At 45.8% G+C, this 16,320-nt stretch overlaps 1 protein-coding gene and 1 non-coding gene across 2 annotated transcripts in view; both read right to left on the bottom strand.

Moving 5' to 3' along the window:
- SYNE3 (spectrin repeat containing nuclear envelope family member 3) overlaps positions 1–5,823 on the bottom strand; it is a 57,013-nt gene extending 51,190 nt beyond the window's left edge. Inside the window, exon 1 of the mRNA XM_033062452.2 lies at positions 5,766–5,823. The gene's annotated coding sequence lies outside the window, so the exon portion shown is untranslated. The remainder of the gene's footprint in view (positions 1–5,765) is intronic.
- Positions 5,824–13,873: 8,050 nt separating this feature from the next.
- On the bottom strand, positions 13,874–14,146 carry LOC116998402. The gene has a single exon (XR_004418383.1).
- Positions 14,147–16,320: the final 2,174 nt, after the last annotated feature.

Genomic DNA, 16,320 nt, shown 5'->3' with positions numbered 1-16,320 from the left:
ATCCCCTGTGGGTGGTTTGCTCTGTCACACCTGTGACACCCTCCCACCTGGTACCTACAACACAGCTGCCACACACATCAAGTGTATCCTAGGGGTAAGATGTTCCTGTCCCATGTCACACATGAAGACACTGGTGCTCTCAGCAGCATCTATCTTTCAAATGCAGCCTTTGACAGATCCAGCACCACACTGGTCCCATTTTAAACCTCTGACTGTACATGCCCCTTCAAGATCACAGAGCAAACTTGTGGCAGGGAAAGCCGCATTAAGAGAGGCTCAGACTGGACATTAGGAAGCACTTCCTGCCTAACAGGGTGGTCAAACATTGCAATAAACCTCCTGGAGAGGCGGTCAATGCCCCAGGCCTGTCAGTGTTTGAGGCATTCAGGGCCCTTAATAATGTGCTTTAACTTTTGCTCAGCCTCAAACTGGTCAGGCAGTTGCACCAGGTGATTGTTGTAGGTTCCTTCCATTCTTCTTATAATCATAATGAACCACGAGGGGAGCAGCATGTAGCCTTGTGTAAAGTGTGTCTAGGATTTCCTAGTGACAGCTCTATATCTACTGTGTGTCACAGTAAGTTCCCCAGCACAAGCTGTGCCACGTGGGGCACTCATTCAGTTTGTGCTCCCAGGTGTTACTGTCACATTTCTCAAACGCCTTTCTGCATAGCACAACTGTAACAGAAGCTATTTCCCTTTTCAACACCACTAAATAAACACTAATCAAGAACAAAACAAACAAGCCACAGCTTGGTACCTGAATTCCAATCAAACTACAATCTCCTGGCTCTCCTGTTTTCCTGCTATCTCTTAATTTCTTCCAGTATGCACCTGTTCAGTGATATCCCAAGGCCGAGACTGCCCTGTAATCCTCAGTCTGTTATAGTCAAAGCAGAAATTCCTTTGGAATTCCTTGATATGAAGGACTTTCTATCTAGCCCATTTAGTTTATTTAAGTGTAACATAGAAAAGAAGCTTGGAACAGCAGAGACATTAAAAGTCAGTTCTGTCTAAGGGAAAGAAATGTTTCCACACCCCCTTGAAATCAGTGCACTTTCCTTGAAATACAGTTAAGCTATGTGCACAGACAAAGACATCCAAGATTGCTTATTAACCTGATATGGGCTGTCAGTGAGAACCACTTTCATACTCTCCTCAACACTGACGTGGGGCCACTCCAGATACCTGAAGTCAAATACCCCAGGGCTCTGTTCTCTGAGTAGTTTTTCTGTAATTCAGGCAGTACCATCCTGTGATGTAATTTATCAGCAATACAGGAACATATGATAAGCAACATCACACTACTTCAAGTCTTGAAGCAGTGAATCCACAGCAATAGCTGACAGACAGCATGTTGAAGTCATCAGTCCTCGTGGAAGGCAAGGACTGACTTGGAGCTCCAGCTCTGTGGAAGAGTATGTAAGGACAGTCCTCACATAAGGATCTCCACTTTCAGTTTAAGAGATTTAATTTCCTTAATACTTCAACTACTATGCCCTCAACAAACACTGGAAAACAAACAAGAAGGATAAACCTTCAAACAAAAGAACAAGACTGTTGATGCTGACAACACTGCAACTAGTCATGGAAGTGTAATAAGAAAAGTCTGCATATGCCAATATCAGCCTCAGGCAATAAAATTGCATTTCAGACCAAAATGTAAGCAAAATTTAAGGCTGTGACATTTGGGCCCTATAACTAATCAATATCAGGCTGTTTTGAACTTTAAACACTGCATTTGATGGCAAATGACACAGCGACACTTTTCAGTTTCACTTGTGTCATTTCAGACTACTTTAACCAGTATTAACTAAAGGCACTGAATTCCTATCACTCAGTTGTTTGCAGAGCAGACTTGCATGATCAAAAGGGACCCTGACCAACTGGTTTGTGTATTTTAATTTCAGAGAATTGCAGCCTGAAAAAGCGGAGACATTACTGACCATCAGTAAGCATACCCTAAAAGATATTTTCCTTCAACACTAGGAGTGTTCCACTTACTGCACTCCAAACACAGTGAGAAGGTTTTCAGCCAGACTCAAAGAGGTATTGAAGGACCTGGTATTTATTCCTGTTGATCTCAGGTGCCTGATTCCTTTGTCCTTATATAGAAAATGTGACAAGTAAAAAACTCCCTTGCCAGTTACATCTTCTGTTAACACTCCTGGAGCTCAAGAATTTTTCCTGCTACAATGTGTTTTTTTCCTTTCACATGCCTGAATTACCAGGATACACACTTGGCCCACAATCCTTACACAGACATACATAATCCAGTTACAAGGGGACCCTTTCTAAGGACACCATTGCACCTGTCTATATGGTAAAAAAGTTTGAGAGGACCCATCAGAGCTGTGCCACGAAATCCCATCTGCAACTGGCAAGGACGAACAGTTAAGAAAACCCAAATCAAAACAGAAATCCAGTATCTTGCCATTGCTACAAATGGTCTGGGATTTGTCCTGCCAGGACATGTTATTTCGAGTCGGGATGAATCGTCACTGCTTTTTCTTGGTTTCATGGGAATTATTCTTATATAATGGCAGTCTTGAAACTGTTAGCCAATTTTGTCAAAATAAAATAAATCTAAAGACACTAGAGGAGATCATAGCCCTTCTGTACTTGTGCAAATGTGTGCCTGGCAGAACAAAGACAGGAGTTGTGCCCTGGAGATGCAGGGATGTGAAAACAAAGCACTCTGTGACCAGGCCAGCTCAGGAAATCAGATCTACAGGGCTGTGTCCTTGGTTGATTCAAAGTATACACTGACCTGTACCAAGAGTTTCTGTTCCCATGTTCAAAATTAAATGTATCACATCAGTGTTACTTGTATTCTTTGAAGATTTAAGACGCCACTTCAGAGGCATTTGCTCTGAAAATCCTTCTCCCTTTCTCTTTACAGCTTCATTTGCACCAAACACATTATTGCCAAATGGAGGCTGTCAAATATGAATGTATCACTCAGTCACAGACTTGGGAAAACTAGCAAGTGTCTGATTTTAGACTTGCTTTTCCCTGTTGGCCTGTTTCTACAAAATTTGCAGGAACTTAATTACCTTTGAGCTGTTCTCCTTATGTCATACTTGGCTGAAACTAGGAAATAGCAAAAAAACTATTACATAAGGGACACACACTAAGACTCATGTGTATACATATATTAAGTGATGCCAAAAAACCTTGTTTCCAACAGATGCCAGTTATCTCTCTGAAGCTGCAATGCAGGTGTGGAGCATCCCCCCAGGCATTGCTCTCCAAAGTCATGTGCATGCAGCTGCAGCCACATCCTGAGGCCAAGCATCTACAAGTGTATACAACAGTTTTGAGGATGATTTGTAAGCCACAGGTAAGTGGAGGAGCACAAAAAAATGGCTTATTCCCAAAGAAAAGCTAGACAGTCTTTCCAATGAGATTAGTGCACAGAGGCCACCCAGAGGATACATGTGCCAGGAACAGACTTAGAGGTATGGTACAAATCCTGACCAAGATGAGAGGGAAACGAGGAGCAGTGAAATATGGCTGAAGGGAAGAACTGGAACTATCAGGAGAAATACAACAAGGAAGGCAAGCACCACAATACCACACCCTGAATGATAGCTAATTCTGTCTTCTTTGGGAATTTGAGGGGACTCCGGATCTGATGATTCACAAACAACATGGAAACAGCACTGGGTGTAGGGGAAAGCTGCTTTTATAGAGGGACCATCGGCATTGTCAGACTCCATTTCCTGACAACTAGTCTGTAGGGAACAATGTTACTGTGACTCACCAAAAGATGTTTGTTTCTTGTGGAACAAAAAGTCGCCACAGGAGTGATTGCAGTAAGTTACATTTCCTTGAGATCCAACTGGCTCACACATTTGGCAGCCAAAGAGACTGTGCCAAGCTGATGTGCATTTCAACAACTGCAGATTGAGACACTTTCGAGAAGAGAAGGAAAACACTTGAAGGCAACCAATCAGCTTTTAAAGTTTTGTGGCATTTTTCAAATTCTTTCCCCAGAAAACAAGCACTGCGTGCAAAGATTTTCAGATGACATGCACCACGCCAAGGGCTGAAAATTAAGATCCAAAACTAGCAGCAAGGAAGTGGCAAGAGTAGCATAGTGATTTTATTTTTCATTAATGATTCAAGACAGCCAGGCTTAGATTTGAGGCAAAGGAGAAGACAGGCATCTGATGAACTTGCAAAATAAAGCAGTGTCTTGCAACCATAATTTTCACCATTAGTCATCATATATACATGCATAAGTCCTGCAGATTTCAGTCTGTTAACCTATTTGAGTAGATCTATTTCTATGAATAAAATTTTCCTGGACGAAGATGTAAACTCACACAAGGCCAAGTCAATAAGGATGTGCAAATTAAAGGGATTGCAGAAAACAGTATATGAGAAACCAAAGCCTCAGTATACCTTGGGGTGTGGGGGAACCTTACATATAGAAGTTACACAGAATGTTAGTTGTTCATATAATAGAAAAACTGGGAAACTTTCTAACTGTTTAGGAAGAAAATGTGAGACAAGGCCAGACCCCCTTAAGGGGAATCAGAGCCAAGCTACGATGTGTCCAATAGGTTTGAAAGGGAGAGAAGTGGAAAGAGAGAAGAGGAACGAGGACCTTGCAAACCGCAGTAGAGTGCTGGCAGTGGGGACCTGCCGATTAAGAAATGTGACAGTAACGCTCAGCAACCGGCTTTGGCAAGAGCCTGACATCTGTCTGAGGAAGAAAAGTTGCAGAATGCAGCTAAGTGCTGAACCAGGCTGGCACTGGTTCGCAGATGCGATTTTCTGAAAGAAGCCAAATAAGAGGCTTCGCCAGTTTCACGTATATTACCTAGGGAGATACGCTGCAGTTACTGCAGCCACGATATTGCGTGTGTCGGGAGTACACGGGGAGCTCTCGTGGTGCGCAGGGAGCTGTCCTGGCAAGGACAAGCCCTGCCGGCGCTCCCGCCCGGCGGTGCCGCTACCCGCGTTACACGGGCTGTCCGAGCGGGGTCCGGGCTGGCCCGGCCGCGCTTCGCCCCGGCGCGCCGAGCAACAGGAGGCGGGTCTGGAAACGAGCGGGCTGGCAGCGAGCCCCGCCGAGCCCGCAGCCTGTGCCGTGCCCGCACCCTGTGCCAAACCCGCACCCGGTGCCGTGCCCGCAGCCCGGTGCCGTGCCCGCAGCCCGGTGCCGAGCCCGGAGCCCGGTGCCGAGCCCGCAGCCCGGTGCCGTGCCCGCACCCGGTGCCGAGCCCGCAGCCCGGTGCCGTGCCCGCAGCCCGGTGCCGAGCCCGCAGCCTGTGCCGAGCCCGCAGCCCGGTGCCGTGCCCGCAGCCTGATGCCGTGCCCGCAGCCCGGTGCCGTGCCCGCAGCCTGATGCCGTGCCCGCAGCCCGGTGCCGTGCCCGCAGCCCGGTGCCGAGCCCGCAGCCTGTGCCGAGCCCGCAGCCCGGTGCCGTGCCCGCACCTGGTGCCGAGCCCGCAGCCTGGTGCCGAGCCCGCAGCCCGGTGCCGATCCCGCAGCCCGGTGCCGTGCCCGCAGTCGGGTGCCGAGCCCGCAGCCTGTGCCCTGCCCGCAGCCCGGTGCCAAACCCGCAGCCCGGTGTCGCGCTGCGCTCCCGCCCGGCGGGACGGACGGGACAAGACAGACAGCACGGGACAGGCAGCACGGGACAGGACGGGACGGTACAGTCCCAGGCGCCGCCGCCCCGTCGCTTCTCCCTCCCGCAGCCCCCCCGCACCGGCAACAGGCCCCGAGCGGCGCAGCGGGGCCCGTCCCACTCACCGCGGCGCCGCCGCCGCTTCCCCCGCGGGCAGCCCCAGGGCCGCGCTGCCGCTCCCCCGTCGCGCTGCGGCCGCCCGGGCTCTCGCTCAGCTCGGCGGGGCCGCCCGGCACCGGCCCGGCGGCGCGGAGGGCCCGCCCTGGGCGGCGCGGCCCGGCCGGCGGGCGGTGTTATGTAACCCGGCCCGCCCGCCCTGCCGAGCCCCGCCGAGGGCAGCGCGCCGGGCTGTCCTTGCGCGGCGGCGGGCGGCCGTGGGTGCCAGGTGAGCACTCGCACTCTGCTGTTTTTAGCAGAGTGAAATGCAGCGGAAGAGAAGCTGAGTTTCTCACAGTATCGTGTTTTGGGGGACTCGGAGCTCTGGGAATCACCCAACAGCCGGCGACAAGCCCCGGGCGATCCTTGCACGTGCCGGTAGCTCCGGCGATCCGTGCCAACACGTGGGGAAGTCTCTTGTGTTTCTTTTGAATGGCCCGCAAGCAGGCGAGCAGCCTGCACCTCAGCACTTACACGTGCATGAAACAACCCCAGCTCATCGCTGGCAGTGCCAACAGGAATTCGTTTGAATGCATGGAGTGATATCTCGGGGAAAAAATTCAACGAAAACTTAGGAAACAAAACCTGTCTCCACGATAGTACTGATTCAGACACAAAGTCTACTGTGTGTGCTCAATTATGGAAAAAAAATCAGAAGCAAAAGGAGCAGCAGTGGAGGTGCGTTGCCAGCCACAGCGTCGGTTCTGCAGCCCAGCGAGAGAAGCCAGAGTCATTCACATCTTGAGTTCCATCTGCAGCATCAGAAAGTTGTGATCACAGGAGAGCCTGTGTGCTGAGCCACTGGGATGGAAGCAGGAAAGAATGACGAGCTTCTTCATATTTGAACAATAATATAATGTAAACAAACCGAATGAGCATGTGAAAAGCTTGTCTTTCATAAAGCACTAAGCCATCCTCTTTGGCAGGGGCTTATATTGCTGCCCTCTGCTGCTGGGAAGCTGGGCGGTTCATCTGCCTAACGAGCAGAAAAACGGGCTATTTATGATAAAAATCTCTGATTACACATAACAGTTCTGTGGCCAAGAGCCTCGAGATACATAATTCAAAAGTGCAGAACGGGTGAGCTCCCCAGTCCTGCGAGAGGCAGCGGACAGCAGCTCTCTAAGGCTGGGTTGGCTGACTCACACCAACAGTGTTCTCGGGGCATTCATGGGCTCACTTCTGCCCACAGCCAGCAAGGTGATCTGCCATCCACGTGCCAGCACCTTTCACTGGAATAGCTCTGTATTTATATTGCTCCCAAAGCATCAGGAATCCCTATCCCTCACCAGCAGTGGAAAAGGTCACAGGAACCTTTGTCAGGACTTCATGGGAAGGAGCACACTTTTACAGCTGGTGCTGACCTTGAAGCTCTGAGTGCCCACAGTGCAGACTCTAGTGGTGCAATTTGGGGTGACTATGACCTTTTAAATTGTCACTGAGAGGGTAACTGAATGCTGCAATTCCTTTATGTTTCTGGGTAAACTTTTCATCTAACTTGAAAAATAATTTATTCACTAGTTTGGCTTTGACAGACTGTTTTCTTGGAGGAAGTTCATAAAGACAGTGTGTAAAATTGAATCTATTCCTATGCAACAGCCCGTGCCCATGGTAATTCAGAGCTGACTATCTCTCAATGACCTTTGGAATAGTGTGAGGAAATGGATACAATCCAAAAGGGTTGCACTCCAAAGGAGTGTGTCTAGAATAGGTAGATGACAGAATGTAAAATCTTACTTGTGAATTTGCCTTAAGAAAGCAGGCTCAGTTATCATGGTGAGTAGATGAACTACTGTTACTGACAGTGATTAATTCCTTAGGAAATCACCCCCTAGGAAGTTGCTTAGCATACCTAGACCTTTTAAACCCCTTGTATTCAGAAAGCTTGCTGGTGGGGGACAATACATCACTGTATCTAAAAATTGCTTGAATTCAGCTCCTCTTCTGCATTTCCCCATGTGGAGGCTTTCATGGCTCTGATTCTACTCCCTCAAACAGCTTGTACATGCTGAGTTAGAAAAATCCCTACACACAAGCAAACAGCAGGCATTAAGTAAATGAACATTCGGTGCATTACCCAAACAATAAAAAGCTACCCACAAACCACACCTAAATGACAAAGGAGAGGTTAGAATGACTGCAAGCAATGTGGAAGGGTGGAGGGGCTTTATGAAAAGGAAACAGCAGCCCTAGCTCTCTTTCTTTGGAAGACAGGAATATATTTTTAGAAGCAGTTAGCCCAGCCTATAAACCAAACCACAAGTATTTAGTCAGTGAATATATAGCATTTTCAGGCATTTCCTGTGATGAGCAGAATGCCCAAGAGACTGGGTGGAAAGCACCAAATACTACAAACATAAGAATGGCACGGTTTACTACACAGAAGGTCCTGCATGACATCTGTAGAGTAGCAGAGAACCACTTAAAATGCTGCAGGGTAGCTGCTCTCTCCTATTAGTGTAACACACCCATTTATTCATGCTCATAACTGATGACAAACTAGTATTACAAGATATTAGGATGTTTTCCTTTATGTTTGCTTGGGTAGAGCAATACAAAATTGTTATTCAAATGATGAGTCACATGGCTGTCAGGGTGGGAGGGACAGCATTTGTTGGCAGAGTAACATTTCTGTGCAGCATACCAGTGACATGTCTTTAGCACGAGAGGTTTCGATTTTGGAGCTTCTCAGCGTTTTTTGTGTATTGTTTTACAGCGACTAGACAGTACATATTGCTCAACAGCAAGCTTTTGTGGGTGGTTGGGGGAGTTGCTACACAAGAACTCTCTCCTCAGTTAGTGAGGAATCAAGAACTAAAAGCTCTCGATGCTGATGCCAAAGCAATGTATCCTCAGGAGCACTAGGCCAAGGACCACACTGGCAGACCAGGCTAACTTCCTGTCTTTTATTCACCCAGAGACCACATGGACTCAAACCCAGCATTCCACGTTCTCCCTGCTGCATATGTTGGACTCTACCTTTTGTGTAATTTGGCTCCACACCTGAGCACAGACTGACTACCTCCACAGAGAAGTGAGACTTTGTGCTACTGGATCAGTTCTGACACCCTGTTACTTTATGAGTATGGCCAAGTTTTTTCGTTCCATTAAATCTGGGAGAAAAATAACACCCCTTTCATCCCAACTGGCCTCAGCTATCAAGAGGGGCTGGGACAAGCTGGGCTTACTCTGAGTGAGAGCAAATTCAACACTAAGGAGCAGAAATGCAGGGCAAATCGGACACTGTAATTCCAATTATGCTCAATAATAACTACCACATTTTCAAATTCACAAATGGTGTCTGTTCATACCCATTGAACTCTCAAAGATGGCCTAAAAGTCCAGTCCTGTTCAATGACTTTTGCAGCCAGTTGCAACATACTGTAGTTTACTGAGCAACACACAGGCAGGATCCTATTGGAAGGGAAGGCTCCAGGGAGTACCTAAAAGGGGGCTTTTCAATGTGCTTTGAAAGCATGAAGGAAGCAGCAGCAAAATGGAAGGCTGTAGGTTTAGGAGGATGCAGTGCCAACTGTTGTAACCAACAGCAATGCCCCATTGGCACTCAGCAAATGAGCCAAGGGAAGCCAACATTCCATAAAAATCAGGATTTGAAGCCAAATCTTCTGTGTCCAATTCCACTGGATTAGGTTTTCTCCCTTACTACTCTCCACAATTTCTTTTTTTTTAAATTATAAAAGTTGCCAACAACTAGTTTAAGAAAATATTCTCTGAAGTCCTCTGAATAGAGACCAAAGACAACTGTTGGCATATTACATTCCATAATTAAAATTATTCCTTGCTTCCTTTCCCACCACAAATACAGTTTTATTATACTGATTTCTCTGATACTCAGTAGTCTGGATCTACACTTCCACCTTTACTAGTCTCCCTTTTCCTAGACATAACAGGTGTGTAGGACTATTTGTCTAGATCTAGTTTTTAAGGGACAGGAAACACATGCTGCACCAAACAACTGTTGTATGCCAGTGTTTGAGACTGTGTGTCCAGGAAGTCTTTAGCTTTACTTTCTTCCTTCCATGACACACAGACCTTAAATCATTCACCACAGCAGTCAAGCATGATACTAAAAATAATTAAAAAAAAACAACAGAGCACATATCTACTTACACTGTCTCAAATGAAAGTACAGTGACACAAAGCAGCTGTGAGGCTATACTTTTGTTTCCTCCTGTCTAACAAGGATGGAAAAGTAGTATGTGAACAGAGAGCAAAAGGGCTACTGATAAGGATGATTCAGAATGATCTGAGCATTACTGTGACAAGGAAAGCGATTGTTCCAAAACTCAGCTCTTTGCCAGGCTGAAAATGCTTTTGTTTGTCTGTTTAGAATGGAGTCAAGCTGATTATAAAGGAGACCTTTATACAAGCCCAATAACTGCAACAATTAAATGACACACAACATTCAGGGCCAAGTTCTTTACCCTGCAAGTTGCTAGCTATGTCAAGGAGGCTGGGGTCCAATCTCAGCTGCCATGGATATTAGCAAGGGAACAAGGCTACTATAAACTTAAGAGGAAACACTTCAGAGTACTGCAGGATGGAAGCTTCAGTCACTGAACTGCAAGAAATGAACATAAAGGGAAGCACTAGAAAGCATGCAGTTGTTTTGAAGGAAATTTAGGAAAGATTCCTATGCTTGTATTTTGTGGAGAAGCTGCCTGTTCTGTGAAAGAACTGCTTGCCCTCTAAAGCACAGAGTTAATAATCATCCCCAAAACAAACCTGTTTGTGTGATGCAGTTATGAGCAATAAAACCACTGCACGTGCACACTGAGAGTAATGAAAATCACTGTATCTATATGGAGCATTTGGAAATATTCTTTGAAAAGTCAGGTTTTCAAAATATACACATTTTCATATTTCAAAAACAGGGAGTAAAAACATTTTAGAACATCAAAAAAACCCCAAAAAACCCAAAAACCCCAAACCTCCCCCATCTGTATATTGTTATTTCTGATTTTACAAGTTTTTATTTTTAATTAACTGCAGCAATCTAAAAATTCAAGTTGCTGGGCTCCCCTTTAAGAATTTGCATTTTAACCTCCCACAAGAGATACTTTGACTCCTTTATTCATCTTTGAGTCCACACATTACAAACGCAAGTATGCCAATCACACCCACTCCTCCTCTCCCATTTTAAGTTTCTGCTACACATTTGGGTCTGATTTTCTTTACATCACAAAAAAAAGTCTCTAGATCAAGTGATAAAACATAGTCCTACTGTACTCATGGACACTTTTAAGATACACATGGAATCTACATCTGTGGTCAGCAGGCAGGAATTTAAAGCACAGCAAGTTCAAAGCACCTGCTGATTTCACAAACACACATTCCTAGAAAAAATGAAAGACTAAAGGGTGCACAGAGAAAAAATCTTTATTGAAATATTGTAGTACCAAGCTTAAAAACTCTTAAGATATAAAAAACCCCCCTTAAGATTCTTCATACCAATTCCTTCTACTTTACAAATACAGTGATGTGTGAAAAACTCTTGAGTTTTAACTTGGGGAAACAGCTCGCACAGATAAAACTCACATGTGATTATGTGCTTGGTACTGTCTGTCTTCTGCCACAGAGAAAATCAAATGGCCAGGGCTGCTTATTAAAGCTGAGGTGAATTTTTGTAAGGAAATGGATTTCCCAAAATTACATAGGAAAATACTGTAACTAAAAAAAGTTATACAGAAGAGGTAGAGGAACTCAGAAGTGCTGAACAAGAAGGGATGTAGCCACTGAGGCTCCAAGCAATCAGCCCTGCCCTGGCACCAGTGTGTAGCTCCGGGCTCACCCACACCCAAGCTGCCAGGGCCCCCTCGTGGTCACGGCATACACGATAATCGCAGACGCACTCGTGCCTCACTGCACCTGCACGTCTGTAAAATAAACTGAGCCAATGAAAGCACCCCTGCCACCGCTGCTGTGACAGTGTGCTGACAGACCTCAACTGGGACACAAGAATTCTTCTTGCAGTGAGTGCCCTGGGGTTTTCCCAGCCTTACTAAAGGCTGAGACACTTCCAGCACTTTAAGTAAATTACAGTTGTACAATTACCATACCAGAGACCAAGACCCTGTTTCTGTGACACTGGACAGAAGTGAACACACAGGAAGCAAAGAACAGAACGTGGATATAGTTACAATCCACAATCCCACTCCCTAGCCTTCGATGGCTCAGGACTCGATACCATGTGTCTTTATATTTAACAGATCCATTTTTTTCTTGAGCTTGCCCAGTCTTTCCTAAGGCCCATCAAAGATTTTAGCACTCCTAACTCCTGGATGAAAAGAGGCAAGAGGTGTTCTCATTAGAGGCAGTATTTTTCACTTCTGCACGGAAATAGATCCTTCCCCTCTAATACTGAAAGACTCATGAACCACTACCATCTGCAAATCAGAAACAAGGATCTAACAGATTTTCATATGCCAGAACAGTTGCAAACAGCCTGCTTATCCCAAAAAATAAATCTGCTCCTCTATTACAGAGGTCATACTTCTTGTCCTTGCTTCAGGACAGTGTCACAACTCACAAAGCTCAGTGAAAAGAGGTACACAGTGATATCAGCTTCATTAAGAAGTAAATGGTCTAAAGAGTACCTCATTTAAAGGTCCACATTCAAGCCTCACCATGACCTTCCATTCTATTTGTTAAATGTGGGGCTCAGACATTTCTCCTTGGATAATTACCATGACCCCTCTCCACCAAAGCTATCTTTACATGGTTTAAATAAAAACAATGCTTTAGGTCATGTTTATTCCCATCAGTTAGATCGATTACAGGTAATTTTGTAAATATTCTTCACTTCTCTCATTTATGAAATGGACTGTTGTATTTTAAGGCTAATGCAAACACCCTCTTAGGAATATGCCATAAATCCATGGATATTATTTAATTACCTATCCAGTTCAGAAACAAACTTGCTTACAGATCTCCAGGTTAGATCCAAAATCAGAAGTTAGGTACAGTTCAGATTCCAAAATGTCAATTTACCTGTAAAACCCACACAACATTTCTATGTTTCTGCTGTTTGTTGCACAACTTTTTAAAACTAGCACATTTCCAGAACAACCAGGAACTTTTCACAGATGTATTTTCAGTGTTCACAATTTAGGCAGCCCAGAACTGCAAGTACATTTTAAGCATTCATAATGCTCTCAAAAACTAAGGATATGTTGGTGCTGCCAGATGTTACCGTGATGGTACACTGAGATTATTTACCTGGCATGCAAAAGAGCTGGAGAGCAAGCTACCCCACTTAAAAATTTCAATAAACAAAAAACCCCCACCTAAATAGAGCTCAATTGTTAGGGCACAACAAGGGACTTCATTTTCAGTCACTATCACAACTCAGAATGACACAGAGGTATCAGAATTGAACATGAAGACGTGTCCTGTTCTGATAAGCTGAAATGAGACTTTTCTTTCTCACTAGTTAACTTATCCCATCTCTTTTTAAAAACAAATAAAAACCTTTTTGCTGACAGTATCATTCTTGGATGTCTACCTCCTTGTACACCACATGAGGACAAACCACAAATTTATACATCATCATTCTGTTCTGCAGCAGAATGCCTGAAGTTAACCCAGTTTAGGACTGACTGTGAGCATTTAAGCCCTGCAGTTAGAATACTTGTGCTTTTATTAGTGTTTTCAAAATGAGGTGACAGGTCTTCTAACAGGAACATCAGCAAAATGTCAGGAGTCTTATGGGAATCCCATTAATATTTCTTCTGAACAGATGATTTAAATCATTATCTGGAAAACACAAGAAGTTTCACTTAGACTAACAGAAAACAGGACCTGGTGACATAATTATCTGTTTCTAGAGTGTTCATGGACAAATTGTTCTAAGTATTATCAGAAGGCAAAAGTGTTTATCCTCTAATTGAGTGCTGCATATTGCATAGTACAAAAGCATTTGACACTACTAAATATTTTATTAAAAATCATTATTTTAAGTTTAATATCTCATAGGCCAATCTCAAAACTACGGTAACTACAAATTCAGTACTTCTATTTAACCTAGCACACAAGACTTCTGAGAAGCTTTCCAGCATTTTATAGCAGTTTTTTCAGTGTTCAGCAGACATTGCTCTATTTGCTAAACAATATCAGACTGCAAAATTGCTCTTACTGTTGATAGATCAATAATGACACGGGAAAAGTCATTATCTCCGTGGCAACAGAGTGGCAAGTGTTGGAGGAATATTGCGCATGTTGCTGCTGCGCTCTGACAGCCACGCCTCGGCTTCCTCTCGCTGCTGCTCTCTCTGCAAGCCTGGTATGCCCAGGGTACCAACAACCAAGGGCACCTCTTAGACTACAGAGCGTTAAACTACAGCTGCGGTTACACGATTTCTGAATGGTTCTGAATGTTTTTCTGAACATATACTCACAAGGGTTTATTACACCTGAGTCTGATGTCTTTGTGTTACTTATTTTTAATGAACCATCCATTTGTAGAAATAGCTAGGACAAAATTCAGGAAGGAAAATACCACAGTATTCTGTCTGTAACCTGATATTTCGTTGAAAGAAAACAGTTGTCTTTAAGAATAAAACTTATCTTTCTGGTCAACCAAATTTTATTTAATTCCGCTTTGACTCCTCAGGATCTAAAAGTGGCAGGAGTCTTTCCACTTGATTAAAATATGAAGACAACACTTGGTATATAACATTTAACACTTGTTATGTCTTTGTATATTGAAACAGTCCAACAAATAGGAAAACATACTTTTGCTCTGCATGTTACTGCAGGTCCATCTAGCCCAAACAGAACATTTTTTTTCATACCGCACAACCTTCCCCATGTTAATCACAACATATTAACCAGAAAGCAAAAGCTCCTCTGTGTCTTGATCACCATGGCTGAGTCTGGCTTGTGATGTTTTGCTGAAAGCAAAAATACCAACTCACAAAAAACATGGTGCTCATCAGCAACATAACATATGAACTTTGCCTTCAGATTAATCATGGAAAGTATTTTCTCATAAATACATCTACTTTTAAACACTGCAGCAACACTGTATTTATTCATAACCTATTCACGTGGGATGACAAAGGGCAAATTTGCAACAATTCTATTCGGGATCTGTTCTTAATGAATTTAAACAAAAGGCAACAGAAATGACCCTGAGGGTGGCTTCAAAAATTTAAAACAAAGTTGTCACTCAAGCATTAGGCAAGCACTCTCCTGAAAGCTGAAAACAAGCTGGTCTTGTTTACAAAGCTCTTACAAGAACAGAACTGGATGGTAAAAGTTATTTTCTTTACAAATGCAAATAAGCCAAATGCTCATAAATATACCCAAAGTCCAGATGCTACAGCTGCAATATAAATTAGCACTCAAAATATACTTGTTATTTTTGAGAGACCGTATTTTAGTACATTGGAAAACCCTTCAACATTTTCTTCTACTTACAGGATAGGCCCTGCTGCTTTAGGAGACCCACGCTCTGCGCCAAGTTCTTGGAAAGAATACGGCATCTGCCCAGGAGACCGAGCAAAGCTGGCTGCACAGGCGGCCGTCTGCAGGACACGTTCCAAATCCAATTCTCTGGCAATCAGGCAGTTCTGCCCTTGCTCCAGCACCGACTGAACCATCCTTCTGAGCAGGCAGCCAGCCCAAACTAGCTCCCGTTTTTCCATCGCGCTGCCACCCCTGCCAGCTGCTCGGGGGACAGGTCAAGCTGTGCGAAACTACTCGGGTCTCCCCTCTCAGCACCAAACCCCAAACAACAAACACCGCTACTTTCTCAGGTACACCTGCATTATCCCATCAAAAAATCAACCAAATCCGGGCAACTGAACGCAGTCAAATCGGTCTCCGCACACAGCCAGAGCCAGGCAGGAGACAGACCCGCGCAGCACCTTGCCGGCTGCCCGCACACAGCCTCCGCCGCGACGGGGACAGAAGGCGCGACTGGACGGCGCTGCTCTGCGAGAGTGGCCTCACCCCGCACACCCGCCCACACTGCAGCGCAGCCCGGCTCCATCAGCCCCTTCTGCCCTCGATCCCCAGACAGCCCCAGCCCGAGGGAGCTCCACCACCGCCTGCAGCACCAAAGAGCCGGTGGGATAAAACCTCCCAGTTCCCGCCCGAGGGCCAGTGGCGCCGGCACGGCCCGGGGGTCTTGGAGGGCCCCCAGGCCCGAAGGGAGAGGCTGAGTACAGCAGCGCCCGCCCAGCAAGACCTGCCCTCCGTACTGCTCGGCCCTCCCCGCGGAGCCGCCGGTGGGGGCTCGGGAAGGGAAGCGCGGCCCGTCCATCGCGGGGATGGCGCCGGGCCCGGGCGGGAGGAGGACCCGCACCCCACGCGCGCCGCCGCTACCCGGAAGCGGAAGGAGCCCCACGCCAGTCGCGCACCGCCCACCGAGGGTCCCGCAAAAGCCCCGCCCCGGGGCAGCCTGACCAATCGCACCAGCGGAGGGGACGAGATTGACAGGTGCCCCTCCCAATGCAGCCGCAGCGGCTCTATTCCATCCACTCGGACAGCGAAGCCACC

The sequence above is a fragment of the Catharus ustulatus genome, chromosome 6 (genome assembly GCF_009819885.2).
Source record: "Catharus ustulatus isolate bCatUst1 chromosome 6, bCatUst1.pri.v2, whole genome shotgun sequence".
Taxonomy (NCBI): domain Eukaryota; kingdom Metazoa; phylum Chordata; class Aves; order Passeriformes; family Turdidae; genus Catharus; species Catharus ustulatus.
This window is presented reverse-complemented; position numbering and strand designations above follow the sequence as displayed.